This window comes from Larus michahellis, chromosome 4 (genome assembly GCF_964199755.1).
Source record: "Larus michahellis chromosome 4, bLarMic1.1, whole genome shotgun sequence".
NCBI lineage: Eukaryota > Metazoa > Chordata > Aves > Charadriiformes > Laridae > Larus > Larus michahellis.
The window spans coordinates 34,130,391-34,142,585 of record NC_133899.1 but is presented as its reverse complement, the minus strand read 5'-3'; positions in this window follow the sequence as shown (position 1 = coordinate 34,142,585).

Below are 12,195 nucleotides of genomic sequence, written 5' to 3'. Positions count from 1 at the left end.
ATACCCTAAACTTTCCATTTTTCTTCCATCGCTCACATAACACTCGCACACAGGTCACTTCCGCTATACCTGCAACACATCACATGTGATGTTGCACTGAATTTTCTATAACTATACTTTTTTGCAATCAATTCATACAAAAATAAAATGTACCTTATCAGTCACTGAGATATGCATTCTCCATCTTATTGTTAAAACCAGCAAACTAATACTGCCTTGAAAAAGAACTGAAGGCAGCAATTATTCACTGCACTCATTAGCAGTGAAAACTGCTTTCCAGCCATTTCAGTCACCATCCCGAAATTACGCAGTTAGTTGTTGGTGCCAGATTCCCATTTATCTCAAGCACCTTTTGTAACAACAACAAACAATAGCTGCTTCTTCATTTATCAGGCTTCCCATGAGAGGAAGAACTCATGTTACAAAGGAAGGGCCACACAATCATGCCTTACTACCCCGAGGTACGCGGGACTTGCAGAAGTCCCTTAGAAATTTCAGTATACACAACATCTAGGAGAGTTAGGAGCGTCCCAAGGAAAACAAGGGTCTCAGTAATAGAAGAAGTACTAATGAGTGCAGGACAATAGGCACAGGCGGTCAGGCAAACAAAAAGCAGGAGGAGAAGTGTAACAGGAGCCAGGTTATTGGCTGTCCGGTAACAAGAGAGCTGGTGCAGGTCTGCTCTGTTGTCCGCCAGCACCATGCACTGTGTCACTGAAGCTCATGGAGCCACCCCAGAAGCTGAAGCTGTTGCAGAGGTGAGAAACACAACTCCTCTGTTTCTGCTCATCAGAAAGCACAAGTCCTCTCCTCCTTTAACTAAAGTGATGTTCCCTTCACTGCCACATTTCCTCACAGGCAACGTGCACACGTCATTCCACCGCAAAGCTGCTGTGAGAGCAGATTCAGGGTCACATCAGACTGGCACACACAAGACAGTCCTGAATTCCCTCATTCTTTAAACAACGCTTCTTTGGTGTCTGTGTTTGTTTTTTTTACAAGCATGAAATGAAGACTTTGTGTCTTTTTCAGGGAGGGCAATGTTTTATTTAAGATGGCCTGCTAGCACCATGAATTTTACATGACAGAAGCTCCATCCCACAACATTCTTAAACCTCTCCTCGTTAGTCAGCAGGGCTCTGATCCCGCAGCCGGGAGATGTGGCACCTCCCACCGGGAGCCCTGGCATGGGGGCTGACTCATGTTATTCACAAGTATACCCCTTCTCCCTACCGACCACCACTGAAACACAGCCTGCCCTGAAGCATCGCCTTGGAGACCTTCTCAGGAGACAGATCTGCTGCATCAGCTCCTCCTCCCAATGCTTCCCACAGAAATGCCCACACATACAGGCAGGCTGTTTGGAGATACACTGATGTGAGCAGAGCGTGGGCAGGTCTAGCAGAGCATCCTATCTGCTGCAAGGCCTCTGGAGGTCACAGATAAGCAAACACAGGCATGGGCAATGCTAACGGCATAGATACATAAGCAAAACAAGCCAGGCAGCAGCTCAGATGTACCTTTCCAAGATTTTGGGTCGAGTGCAGGATTCAGTGGATGTCTGTGGAGCTATGCCTGGTAATCAGTGTTCAGAAAGGCCAGCTTTTACAGTAAACCAACCATATTCAACTCTCAATTAGCCATGGAAGATTAGCTGGGTTGGGGATTAACCAGACACTTCTTCCCCATAGCAACCATGGCTACACCACCACGCCACCGCACACGTAACACAGGGCACATGAGCCTCTTGGAATCCAGCAGGTTAAATCTGTCCCCACTCAGCAGAGAAACCAGCAGGCTTGTTCCAAGCCTTTCAAAGGTATAAGACCTGAATATGTTATTATCCTACTCCCTAACTAACATATAGCCTCTACTAGCCAGGATCTGGCTTTATACAGGTTACCCCATCCCACAATGTCTTCGATGGCTGAAAGCCGACAATATCTAAGCAAACCAGCCAGTGCTAAAATAAGAACACGTGTGTAGCCTGCAAAAGCTGTCCAAAGCTTTAGGCAGCTCGTGTGCCGACACCGATGCCTATGTGCTGAGTAATGATGTCTCACTGCTTCTTTGTGCTCCCTTACCCATCTATTTCCATCTGTTGTTCCTTGGCTTCCACGTGGATTGTACGCTCTTCAAAGCCGAGCTTTCTGCTAGCACCTAGGAGATAATCTAGTGACAGGGCACCACAAAATCAGTCTGATTGACTCACGTGAGTAATCAGTGAATTGGAGTCAACATTGTACAGGAATGTGGATAGGAATTGGCTAAGCATGGTGCGTCTGGATGGAAAACGTGACTCAGAAATGTTACTAACATTATTCTTTCTGATGTCCGTAAACCTGACTAAGAAATGGAAGAAATGGTGTGGGCAGAAAAAGACAGAAAGACAAAGAGACAGCAGGCTGGCACGCAAGCATCTCATAAAAATGCACTAGATGACTGGTACACAGATCAGAGGCTTAGAAGAGTTGAGAGCATTTGCAACTTCTACAAAGATTCTCATTTCTTCTTTTACAGTTATTAACTTTGCATGCTTCTCCATTTTGTTTTTGCTTCATCTTTCACATACATAGGCCAAGATTTGGATCTTATCTTCATGTATCCCAGTGACTTGCTGGCATATCGTGCGCACACGCAGCTACACCCAGAGGTCAAGGCATCTCTTTCGCTGCCTTCTGTACATGATGATAGCGCAACTACGCTGGTCACCAGGACAACAGTCACAGCCTGTCAAACTGATAAGAAGTTGGTCAGATGGGTTCATGCTCTGAGAGAGAGGAAGACCGAGGCAATAAATGTAATACACAGCAGTGAACTGCAAATGGCATTTGGGTTCTGCCCTTAGGGAGCTGGAATGAGAACGAACATGAGAGCAACAAAGAAAGAAGAGGGTCTGAAGAGAAGAGGCTTTTAAAGCTCCACAGTTAATGGGAAATGGGAAAGATTCAAGTAAGACACAGCACTGGAGCTCAGACGTGGGGTTTCTCTCAGCCCTCTCATGCAAAGGGAGTAGTTTTGAGCCCACACAGTCCCAAATTTCCAAAAGTCACCGAAGCTACTGTCATGCCAATGGGCTCAGAGGTTGTCCCTGTTGGACACCAAAGTAAGGAGCATTTCTTGGACACCAAGAAATAAGCATTACATTTCAGGCATTCTCTGTTGCTAGAATTGCCTCTTGCTAACAGCACACAGGACTGCTAAAGAACTGTACTAACTCATGCCAACACCCAAGGTGTCTTTCTGGCTGGACCTGAACCCACTGCAGGAGGAGGAAGTCACCTCTTCCCACAAAACAGCCCCACCAAGCAGAACTGAGCTGAATCCAGGGCATGTCCCTGTTCCTTCCCAGACACAGAGGAAGAAATTCAGTTTCTTTCTCCTATCTCCCAGCTGTGATTCAGCAGTGAATTGTCTTGTTAGAAAAGTGCCCCAGCACTCAGACACGCTCTCTATCCCCTCACCTACATATTAGGGAAAGGGGAACCGCAGAGCCAGCTGCACAAATATCTCTGCTTGGCTGGGGCCGAGATATACACAACAGTCCAACACACTCAAGGCCGTTCTGAGCACAACAAAGCAATGCCCAGAAACAGAAAAATGTCATCGAGGTGATATAGGTGGGTTTCTCACATTTGTTCTGCATCGCAGTCAAAACAGGCAGGCATAATGCAGGGAGACAGAGAGGCCTTTCTGAGCGAGCAGTGTGGCATGTACTCCTGGGTCACCCCAGGCGGCTGTCTGTCTGCCAGGTCTCCTTTCCCCTGTTTTGATTGTAGCTGCATCCTTTCTGTATCAAGATGAGGATACTTAATGCACGCTCACCTTTGCCCTCAGCTACAAGCTGTTTCTGCTTAGCTAATGCTTTTCTTGGCAGGCTGAGCCAGGCAAGGCAGAGTTCAGTTTGCACCCCGATCAGCTGAAGCACAGATGACTGGCTCTGGGAAATGCTGCGGTGATATGGCCAAAATGAACTGAAGTCACTTACATGGAGCTGCAAATTGCTCTGTGCTGGTACTCGGCCAGTGAGATTCTGACCCATGACTGGGCACCCAGCCACAGCCAAAGGACAAATCAAAATAAACAAACCCGGAGTTTCTTCCAGGGACATATTATGAAGGGATTCTCAAAGCAGGATTTAAGAACAGAATCCTGTCTGTCCTTCATGACTTAGCATGGACTGGGCACAATGACAGAGCCTCTAAAAAGCTTGAAACACAGTTAGTGGAAACGGGAAATAGGGAAGATAGAAGACATAGGATAAGAGTTGAGACATACAGGGGTTTTCACAGCTCTGGCACAGCTCTCACATGCAAGTGCTGCATGCCAAACTTTCAAAAATGGTCACAACAAACGGCTGAAGCTTCGCTGGTTCTGAGTAAAGGCTTAAGAATTTGACTTCATTTTACTTGATATTTTTATTTATTTGTTGAGAAGCAGCCATTACTCAGCACTCCATGAAAGAGACTGCTATGGGAAACCCATGACTAATAACTCTTCTTTGATTCACCTGTTCTCATTAGCAGGTTTTTTGGAAGAATATATCGCACAGCCTCTTGTGCAATAGCCCTGTGCAGAGTTCACGGATGTAGGGAGACACACCTCCCCAACATTGATCACTTCTTCCAACAATCTCTCAGCAAAAACACGTAGGTTGGAATCACTATGGCAAACACAATGCTGTTTGCAGATCTGGAGCACAGTAAGTAAACAGGCAAAAATCAGGCAAAGCTGCCACAAACCAAAGTAAGCTACAGAGCTGCTTCTTTAAGACCTTTGCTAGGGTAAGAGAAGATGTCACTGAGCGGTTTACTCCATAGCAGGGGATAAGGAGGTTTGTGCTGACTCTCAAGCAATCTAGCGACCAGACTGTGACTTGGCAGCCCACTGTACTTTGCCCGCTTCCCTGCTGCTCCAGGAATTGAGTAAGCTGTGAGTGATCCGCCCGCACACGTCACAGCATATGCCTCCCCGTGCACCCAAACTAGCACGCTGCCAGACGAGGTGCAGGGGCCAAGTCATTCACCCTCCTGGCCACCCGAACGATTTGCAGGGTGCAGAATGCGGTACCTCAGGACCCTCTGCAGAGGAAGCGATGGGACTCCCTCACATCTGCAAGGAGACATATTTCAAGCTTCATCTGTATGACTCAGCTGTCCACTGCAGGTCTCTGTGGGAGCAGCAGTTGACACTGGGATTCATAATTTGTTATCTATAAAACGAAAAGAAGTTCAATCAAACGTGTACTAGTAAACATCCTCCAGAGTGCACAGACTCACACAGAGACTCACCCTCGCAGCCAGTAGACTAAACTATCAAAACCCCTTGTCGCAGCACTCCTTGTCTCAGTGCAGCAGGAAAAAAGCATGCAGGGAAAACAAGGGCCTTCTTTGGCCACAGTAAGTGCTACTAGTCAAAAGAACAGGATATCTACAAACCAAAAACAATAATTTATAAGCACACACCTTTGAAGACAGAAATATTATATCTATATAGCACAATCAGGGATAAGTGCACAAAGCCGCTATCAGGAAAGATGTCCCAGAAGTAATGTCTCTGAGTTAAACTGGCACATTATCCACTGGTATAAAACAGTGCATCTCTGTGGACTTGGATGAGCTCACAAGCATTTACATACAACCTTCGAGATCCCACCTGCACCCACACATCCTCCCTAACTTAATCTAGAACAGAGAATTCATCCATCACCTAGTCATCCATTAATCTGTCGACCGTGCAAACAATCAGAAATGAGAGGAGCTGTGTATTTATTACACATTTCTGAATAAGTCATGACCAAGATCTAGGATAAACAATATATTAAACCCTAAAGAACCCTTTGAAAGCTTTTTGCCTGCTGGAGACAACAATGAAAAAGTAACGTGATAGAAAAGGAACAGTAAATCATTCATGAGAATGATTAAAAACAAACTGTGGGTGAGGTGCAGCAAAACAACACTGAAAACAGCCAGTGTATTCTTCTTTAGTATCTCGTCTTCTAGAGGGTGGAGTGGTTGTAAGCAACTTAAAGAAGCCCCACTTTGTGTTCTTTAGGGCAGAGAAGACATACCAGATACAAAATCCATGGACAACTGCACAACCACAAGTTATAGCTTATTCAGATGCCCCATGACTACATCAGGCACTGAAGCAATAATGCTACTGTGCTTAAAATCACTGGTGCAAATAAGGCTTAACTTAACAAAAAGGGGTGTTAAGGACACTAGAAACAAGGATAAATTAGTCTCCCAAGGGCTGAAAAATGCTTTACACTAGTGATCTTACTTAGACACACATGACCATTTTGAAATCCTAAAATAAAGTTCTGAAAGAGTTACAGTGCCAAAATGTTCACAGCTACCACCTAATCTAATCCAGTTGTTGGTACCACAGTTTCCCAGATGAGTGTGTTAGCCACAAACCATGTTATTAGCATTTATTTTAGATCCCTTCAACTCTATGAACATGCTTGTTTCACGAAAGCTTGTTTCCTAAAACTATCTCAAGTAAAAAGCTAAAAAACAATCAATGTAGACAAGATTTGTTTCTTAGAGTCTTAAAATAACATCCTTGAGCTTCAAGGCAAAATTCAGCCTCCATTACGCATTCGAACATTAATTGACCCAACTGTGTGTCTTAAGACCTTTCAAAAACTGATTCTGAAAACGGTTCAAGGCAGTAATAACCTTGTAAAAAAGTTCTGCCTTCAGTGTGTCTCCTGGGTTGTTCTCAAAAAGAAAAATCTACATTAGGTCAATAAAATCATGCTAAACTTTACAGTCAACACCATGTTTGATATGGATTCACATTCAAGGGTATTTTTAGCCTAATTTCTTAAACAAGCAAGATTTATGCGATCGTGGTGTGTGCATCTGTGTGTGTGTGTGTATGCACCTGCCTGTCTCTTCAGCCCCATCTACCTGTTCCTGAACCCCCTGGATAATTCCAAATACACTGACATCTAGGTACGTGAGGCTCGGGTAGATGGGTAGGGTAAGACATTATTAGTGCTTCAAGTCAGCTTTTATTAGCCATCACAGGATCCCCATGGGCCAAAACCAGACTTAATTCATTACACCACTCTTGGAAACCATGTGTTCTATCAGCTATTTTAATATTGCTACTAGTCGATGTAATATCCTAAACATAACACTTGGCACATGCAAACCATAGAACAAAGTTTCTGCCTCTATTTTTTTATTTTAAGTACCTCTCCTTTTTTTCCTTTTTTTTTTTTTAGTTTGGCAAATTATTTACTTTAGTAATATAAATATTTGAGCTGCAAACCACCACAGCATTCAAAGACTTTGGCACTGCATTGCAGTCATGTATTATTTGCTTCATTACAAAAAGTTTATCCCTGTATTTTTATTAAGAAGCCCGCACCAGCTATACTCAAGCTCAAGGCAAAACATATCAAACAAGCAGCAAATGCCTTATTACAACCTACAAATTTAACATTATCCACTACAAAACCTGGAGTGTCCTGCAAAATACCTTCAGTGTTGCAAAAAAGACAACTCAGTAAGGGTTATAAAATCAGATTTTGGAGACGAAACTTTTTCTGCTATGTGTGTAGCTGTCTGTTTCCAAACGCACGGCTTTGCCCTCCCAGCCAAGCAGCACATTCGAAGGTTTAGTTCTGGAGAACATGAAGATTTCCCTTTGCCTTCAAAGCAGATTTTTCCTTTGCTTTCAGCACAAGCATCTGGGATACCTTCTCCCTCTACTAGATCTGGCAGCAGAAGCACAAATACAATCCCTAGTTGGGCCTCAGTACTGCCTCCAGACCTCAGCTCTCCCAGCAATGCCCTCGTATTATTTTAAAGCAAAGAAACTCCTCCGTGCTCAAATGCGTGGAACAGAAGAGCAAAACATGCTGCAATCAGCAGTGCAGACCCCTAGAAACTAGCTCAGCAGCCACATGTTTCTGCCCACGGGAGAAGGGCTTTGAAAGCACTTAAGATCTCCAGGGTCCCCCCAGACAGGGAGGAGGTTCTGGAGAGAGGGTCTCAAAACCAGGGGCTACCACACCTTCCTCTTAGGAAAAGTAGAAAGCCAATAGGTAACTCTAAGCACTCATTACTCTTTTCTACTACTTAGAGTTAACATCTACTGGGAAATCAATTCTGATAATCACAGCGCTGGTTGCCAGACTGTCGGAGGCCAAAGAAAAAGGATGAGAAAGGATGTGTATGTGGAAGTGTTGGCAACGCACATGACAGCTGCAGAGGACCTAAGCAATTTCATTAATAAAATGGAAATGAAAGCGTAAATTGCTAAAACAACACTGGAAGAGAGATTTAACTTAACGCACAAGCAGACAGATTTTGAAGTCTGAAAGCCAGCTACGACAAGTAGCAGGGAAATGTAAATGCAGTGGTTGCTAATGGGCATAATGAACAGGCAGGCAGCTTTGACAGCATGTTCTCAGCTGGAAGCGATATTCCCCAAGGACTCTTTATCTTCCATATCCACTTCTTTCAGCAACCATATAAATGTAGCAGGCAGATTTGCCAACCACAAGCATGCAACTGCTGGATAATGCTAGTGGTTGCCAATTAGGCCCATAGCCAAAGCTGCTACCTGGACAAACCAAGGAAACCTGGCTTCTCCAATTCCGATCGCCTACACTTCCATCTACTTCTGACACAGTCAGAGAAAAGACAGCTCTCCAAACTGGGAGCATCCCCTCTTTCACAGACCTCCGAACTGTGCTATGCTGAATTCACCTCCTGATTGAACTTCCAGCCCATTTGCACTTTTCATTCATTTCTGTCAGTTTGCCTTTGTTTATTTGCCTCTTTAAACACAGACAGACTGTTTTTATTTGCTCAAAAGGATGTTTTAATTTGTTCTTTTCATCCAAACAACTACCGTCTGCAAAATTCCGAACCGACTCCTCCCACAGACAAAGAACCAGCCAAGTGCAATGCCAAAGGTAAAGGTACGCTATTGAAAAATCACCAACACACAAAAAACCCCATGCAAAGCAAATCAACATGTTCCACCAACACACAAAAAAACCCATGCAAAGCAAATCAACATGTTCATGTTAAAAAAATAAAGAAATACCACAATGAAAATCCATGGTATCCTACCAAACAGAGTGGGACCACTTAAATGGCCATTGAGTACATGCAGCCTGATGGCCTAAACACCCGCTTTTCTAATGCACTGCTGAAGATATGCACTGCTTAAAATTCAGAAATGCATATAACAGCCTTCATCCCTTCTCTCAGCCCACATGGGTGGGTATTACTCAGCTGTTCAGGAAGCTTGCTAGTTCTTCCAGATGTACCAGTTGGTCTAAGAAAAGATACATTACCACTATTCTTTTGGAAAGGGTATTCCAGCAAATATTCATCCAAAAAGAGACAGGATACTCTCTGCCCACTTCAGCCTTATTCATGGAAGCCAAAGCGACAACAGGCTCATTATATTTGATGATGCTCTGGGAAACCACTCCTTACTCTTTTTAATGCCACATGGTGAATGTTCTTGGTGCTGGATATGGCGTTGGATATAGTGTTGGTACAGGGGCAGTGACCCATCTCAGCAGGTGACCCAGCGTGTGGGTGTCCTATTGAGCAGCACTAACTGGAGAGTCAGGCCCAGCATCCCCTTAGCACTAATGCCCTACCCAGCCAGCCAGTATCCCCCACATTGCATCCTGATAGGAAACCCTGGCATGTAGAAAAAGCATCCTTTTCTCTTAACGTTCACAGCTATCAAACACTAGTTTATATTCTGCAGAGAAAGCTCGTTGCTTCCTCTTGCTGAGACACCTCCCCTACATCGGCAGACACATACTGGAAGAGAAAGAGGGAGTGCAGGAGGGAGCCTCATGGCGTCCATTGAGACAGTAACAGATTTGAGGCAGAGCCTTTCAGGGCACTCAGACCCAAACACTAGCTGGGAGATTTTATCATTTCTGCACAGTAATATAAGCAACAAAAATAACTACCAAAAATAATGCTATATGTGTATCTAACGTCATACACTTGCTCTCTTTTTTTTTTCCCCTCTATTTACTAATTATAGCTAACAAGAATGATTAACGTTACAGAGCATGGAGAGGAAAGCATTTCGCAAAGTGAGTCTCCCCAGGATGAACAGTGAGCTGCCAGGCAGCAATGTACGTGGAGCTCCTGAACAGAAAAGCCAGAATTAACCTCTGTCCTTGCTACTGATCAGTGGCTAGTGGATTTTGGACTCGTGCTTCCCCAATGGCTGCGTATTCAAACCTAGCATGTAAATAATTAAACTTTCTCTACACATTTCCAAGATAGGAAGAAGAAAGGCTATTGCTGTCCAGGGTTCAGTGTAACTATACATAATCTTGGCTCTCTTTCCATCTTCTGAAATTACTGAAATTACAGCCAAAGCTGTGAAGACGGCATGACAAGGAATCACTAACCCAGCTGCTAAGGGTTCCTGCCTGCACTGGACAAAATAACAGCTCTGAACCAGCCACTGGGAGAAAACACGTACAGTTTCAGCCACTGGGAGATAACACATACAGCTCACAGCAGAGAAAAAACATTCTTCAAGGCCAAGGTTACCAAGTGGGTATTGAAATAAGGTTATGTTTATAGCCAACCATATCACTGATAGACGACAAACTTGCTGAAGAATAAACTGCAGACAGGACACAAGGTGGTCTATCAGAGAACAAAAACACACATGATTACAACGCCCATTTTTGAAGATTTACATTTTAAGTACAGACCTATATTAAGATTTTCAATAGAATTTTGATTTTGCTGCATTATCACAGGCATTGACGCTCTGTTATTTTTAAGAAAAAATTACTAAGGCAACATAGAACAAACTGGAATTGTTCAAGGCTGAACTGAATGATAATACAACATTCCTGTGATAAGGAAACACACCCTAAGGTCCACTGCGGAAAACTTCCCATTCTCAGACATGAAACCACTTCCAAAACCTGACTTACTAATGCCATTTAAAACGTCTTAACTACAAAAGTATATATAAAACTTGCTTAGTTTCTACCAATGAAACGCAAAGCACGCAAGTGGTCTGTATTTTGAAGGTCACACGAGCAATGCAAACCATGAACTTCAGGATTCATGAAACCATGACGTTTCAAAGTGGGAGAAGAGAAAATATTTTTCTGTCTTGTCCAAGCCACGAAATACTAAAATGAACAAACTATAAATATTAAATTTCAGTAGAAATATTTGGGATCCAACATTTAATATTAATGAATTGTTCTGGTGAGAAAAAAATCAACAACCAGGCACCAAGACAACAATAATCCACAATTTTAGTCGGGTCTGTATAATCCAGGAGAATATCACATGACTTCATCTGTATGGGACCTGCTTTTTGCAGAAGGAACATTATCTTAAAAGGAAACTCTTTAATTTAATTATGTCAATTTATATACTATGGTAAAAAAATCCTTCGTTATGCTACTAATCGTAACGGTTCAGAGTTATTCACTACATCGAATAGCACCAAATACAGGGTGTCTTTTCCCTTTTGCTGCTCAATAAAGTGTTAATGGCAGCGGTATGCTTTAACACTCATAATCTATTAACCTCATAGGTGTCGTAGCACGGAACTAAAGCCGCAGACAGGAGGCACTTAGCAAGTTATACATGCTGCATATTTTCACAGCAAAGGAGTTCCTGCTGTGCTTTTCTTGCCTCCCACATTTTTATGATTTTTTCCCCTCATGGTAACTGCCAAGCTTTACATATTTTGGAGATGCTTCCTTATTTTGCCCTAACCCTCTTTCTCGTGTTTTAAAAAGTGTTGCTGTGTGTTTATCAAGGAGACATTTAACATATCCTGAAGAATTTTTAACTTTTTCAAATGCAGATAGTGAAGTCCAAGACTGACTCACATGATGTTTGACAGGATGGTGTCCTTGCTACAAAGACTTGCTATTCCATAGGCTGAAGAGAGACTTATAACTAGGACAGCAGCCATCATGTAGGAGGGTCTTTCTTGGAAGCACAGAGATGGGCAAATTTATCTGTTTTCTCCAGCTGAGGAAAGATTTTTATTATTGTGTGTCACTGGAAGTGTTTGTACCAATAGCCCGGCTTTTATGATTTCTAAGAAAATCTCATTTGTCAGTCACCTTCATGTTTTAATGCAGTTTTTTTGCATATCACACCAAAAACGTCCAAGATGTACTTGAAGGTTCAATAGGAGAAG